The sequence below is a fragment of the Bos mutus genome, chromosome 16 (assembly GCF_027580195.1).
Source record: "Bos mutus isolate GX-2022 chromosome 16, NWIPB_WYAK_1.1, whole genome shotgun sequence".
Taxonomy (NCBI): domain Eukaryota; kingdom Metazoa; phylum Chordata; class Mammalia; order Artiodactyla; family Bovidae; genus Bos; species Bos mutus.
Genome location: NC_091632.1, coordinates 60,850,486 through 60,854,909, shown reverse-complemented (window position 1 = coordinate 60,854,909; position 4,424 = coordinate 60,850,486).

Below are 4,424 nucleotides of genomic sequence, written 5' to 3'. Positions count from 1 at the left end.
TACTGGAGTGGGTTGCCGTTTCCTCCTCTGGGGGATCTCTCCAGGGGCCAAACCCACGTCTCCTGTACTGAAGGTGGATTCTTTACCACTGAGCCACCTGGGAAGCCTGGTAAACACTCATGCAGTTCAGTTCAGTTCAGTTGCTCAGTCGCGTCCGACTCCTTGCGACCCCATGAATTGCAGCACACCAGGCCTCCCTGTCCATCACCAACTCCCAGAGTTCACTCAAACTCATGTCCATCGAGTTGGTGATGCCATCCAGCCATCTCATCCTCTGTTGTCCCCTTCTCCTCCTGCTCCCAATCCCTCCCAGCATCAGAGCCTTTTCCAGTGAGTCAACTCTTCTCATGAGGTGGCCAAAGTATTGGAGTTTCAGCTTTAGTATCAGTCCTTCCAAAGAACACCCAGGACTGATCTCCTTTGGAATGGACTGGTTGGATCTTCTTGCAGACCAAGGGACTCTCAAGAGTCTTCTCCAACACCACAGTTCAAATGCATCTTATAAGGAAAAAACAAATTTCCTACAATTATGGATCCCAGACACTAGTCATTTTGCATCACAAAAGGTGAACTATTTCTTAAAACCTTTTATTGGAAAATTAGTTGATTTAAAATGTTGTGTTAGTTTCAGGTATACAGCAAAGTGGATCAGTTATTCATATACATATATTCACTCTTTTCTTTCTTTTAGATTCTTTTCCTATATAGGCCAAAAGAGAGCACTGAATAGAGTTTCCTGTGCTATACAGCAGGTTCTTATTAGTTAACTAGCTTATATATAGTAGTGTATACATGTCAATCCCAATCTCCCAGTTTATCCTTCTTCCGACCCTGCCTTATCCCCCATTAACTACAAGTTTGTTACAGGCCTGGCACATAATAAGTACTATATAAGGGTAGGCAATTGGTAGTTGATTGAAGATGTGGAGTATTCACTGAGGGTGAACTTCACACAAATTAAAAAATATAATTTAAGAGGTCAGGAGATCTTAGGATGGAATGCAGAATGTGACAAAATAGCCTAACTGGTGGTGTTGGAGAAGACTCTTGAGAGTCCCTTGGACTGCAAGGAGATCCAACCAGTCCATTCTGAAGGAGATCAGCCCTGGGATTTTTTGGAAGGAATGATGCTAAAGCTGAAACTCCAGTACTCTGACCACCTCATGCGAAGAGTTGACTCATTGGAAAAGACTCTGATGCTGGGAGGGATTGGGGGCAGGAGGAGAAGGGGACGACAGAGGATGAGATGGCTAGATGGCATCACTGACTCGATGGACGTGAGTCTGGGTGAACTCCAGGAGTTGGTGATGGACAGAGAGGCCTGGCGTGCTGCGATTCACGGGGTCGCAAAGAGTCAGACATGACTGAATGACTGATCTGATCTGATTACTAATGTGTGAAACAACCTTACTGAAAGGGATGGGGGTGGGGAAGGAGTGCTGACCTAAGTCACTTTGCAAATTAGTAGAATCTGTAAGACTTAAGGCCAAAGAAACTGTGTGTAAGTACTGTACTCTAGCTGATAAAGCTGAGTCTCACAGGAGGAAGAGTTAACAATTCTGATATTGCTGCACAACTGTACTGGAATTGAACAATTAAAAGAGGGTGGATGGTGGAAGCAGGCTTCTCACTGTTGAAGTGGGAGGTTAGCAATATCAAGGAAAAGGGTCTGGAATGATACATGAAGTAATAGTTGAGAGAGGCAGACCTTTGTACTAACTGATGTTTAGCTTAATATAGATAAGGATGGTTACATATAGAAATATACATAGATATGTATATTTACACAGGTTAGTATATACATTCAGATCAGATTAGTCACTCAGTCGTGTCTGACTCTTTGCGACCCCGTGAATCGCAGCACACCAGGCCTCCCTGTCCATCACCAACTCCTGGAGTTCACCCAGACTCACGTCCATCGAGTCAGTGATGCCATCCAGCCATCTCATCCTCTGTCGTCCCCTTCTCCTCCTGCCCCCAATCCCTCCCAGCATCAGAGTCTTTTCCAATGAGTCAACTCTTCGCATGAGGTGGCCAAAGTACTGGAGTTTCAGCTTTAGCATCATTCCTTCCAAAGAAATCCCAGGGCTGATCTCCTTCAGAATGGACTGGTTGGATCTCCTTGCAGTCCAAGTGACTCTCAAGAGTCTTCTCCAACACCACAGTTCAAAAGCATCAATTTTTCAGCGCTAAGCCTTCTTCACAGTCCAACTCTTACATCCATACATGGCCACGGGAAAAACCATAGCCTTGACTAGACAAACCTTTGTTGGCAAAGTAATGTCTCTGCTTTTGAACATGCTATCTAGGTTGGTCATAACTTTCCTTCCAAGGAGTAAGCATCTTTTAATTTCATGGCTGCAGTCACCATCTGCAGTGATTTTGGAGCCCAGAAAAATAAAGTCTGACACTGTTTCCATATTTTGTCAGCTGTAAGGTCCTAGAAGCAACTAAATTTTAGTATTAATGAATGTACTTAATATTTAGATCTTGTTTTGTAATACCAATCTCCATTAGAAGGAACCAGAGTTCCTTGGAGGAATGGTTGATTTTATGACTGAGGAAGGAAATATACAAGATGATCCTGGAATATCTCCAGTGTCAGAAAGTAAAGTGTTAAAAAAAAAAAAAATAGCAACATAAGGACAGGGTATTTCAAAGGTGGCATTGGAGCCAAGTAAAACAGCCCCCAATGGTTAAAGTTGGGAATAATTTGAGCAATAGAGCAAGTAAAATAGTATTGGATTATAACCCAAAGTATGAAATAAACATCCATGTACCTATAATAATTAAATAAATGATTGAATACATAAATAAGTGAGAAGAGATAAATCTCCCATGCTGAAAATTTCAAATTAATTTATGTAAATACTCTGTCTCAAGGAGGTGGAGCATGACTCCCTACTCCTTAAATGTGGCCCAGACTTAGAGATGTCCTTTCAAAGGGGACAGATTGAAAGGAGGGAGGGAGCACGAGGAGTGATATGTGCCTTTGATAAGGTGTAATGAAAATGACAGTTTATCTCTGTGGTTTTCCTCCTGAAACCTGCACCCTCAGTCTAATCATGAGAATAACATCAGATAAATCCCAACTGAAGGGCATAGTACAAAATCCCTGGTTGGTAGCCTTCCAAAGTCACAGTGAGGTGAAGGTATTAGTCGCTCAGTCCTATCCAACCTTTGCGACCCCATGGATTGTAGCCCACCAGGTTCCTCTGTCCTTGGAATTCTCCAGGCAAGAATATTGATAGCTTTCCAAACCAGGTCTCAAGACCAAGGGAAGGAAGAAAATGCCACAGTTAAGAGGAGCCTAAAGAGACCTGACAATCAAGTGTCGTGTGGAGTCTGGATGGGGTGCTGAAACAGAAAAGGGACATTTACTTAAAAATGAAGAAAACCTGAACAATGCATTTGTTGCAGGAAGGAGGACCCCTTCCAGGGCCCGAAACTGGGCTCTTGTCTAACACTCAGAAATGACTTGTCAGAGGAGACACGTGTGCTGACAAAGCAAGAGATTTTATTGGGAAAGGGCGCCCGGGCTTAGAGCAGGAGGGTAAGGGAACCCAGGAGAACTGCTCTGCCGCGTGGCTCACAGTCTCAGGTTTTATGGTGATAGGATTAGTTTCCAGGTTGTCTTTGGCCAATCATTCTAATTCAGAGTCTTTCCTGGTGGTGCACGCCTTGTTCAGCCAAGATGGATGCCAGAGAGAAGGATTCTGGGAGGTGGTTGGACAGGTGGTGTTGCCTTTTGACCTTTCCCGAACTCTTCTGGTTGGTGGAGGCTTATTAGTTCCCTGTTCCTCACCAGGACCTCCTGTCATAGAACAACTCATGCAAATGGTAACTATGGTGCCTGGCCAGGGTGGGCGTTTTCAATCAGTGTGCTTCCCCTAACACATTGACTAGTTAAAGGTAATGTATTACTAACCCTTCATTAATGGCAGCTAATGTACCATGCAAATGGAAAAGACCAGTAATGGGGGAAACTGGTGTGAGGTGTATGGGAACTCTGTTCTATCTTCACAATTTTTCTGTAAGTCAAAATTTATTTCAAAAATTTGTTTATTTTTAATCAGACACGTCAGAGGAGGGACTGAATCATCTTTCTAGGGTAGAAAATAATTACAATATCATTGTAATAGGAAAAGGAGATTAAAGAATATTCAATCAAAACACAAGGAGAAAGTATTTTAAAGATGTGTCACACACATAGAGGTCAGAGCATTGAGTCAGGAATATCAGTTGTAAAATTACATTGTATTTCTGTGTTCTGTAAAATTTGTGAACTACCAGCTTTTCCAAATATGTAATGTGCTGTGGTTTCTCATTCTAAATGAAGTCACTTTTGTATCTTTCTTAGTATATGTTGCTTTGTACTATTTTTCTTAAATTGAACCACCAAACTGTATAAACTTCGAGTCCCA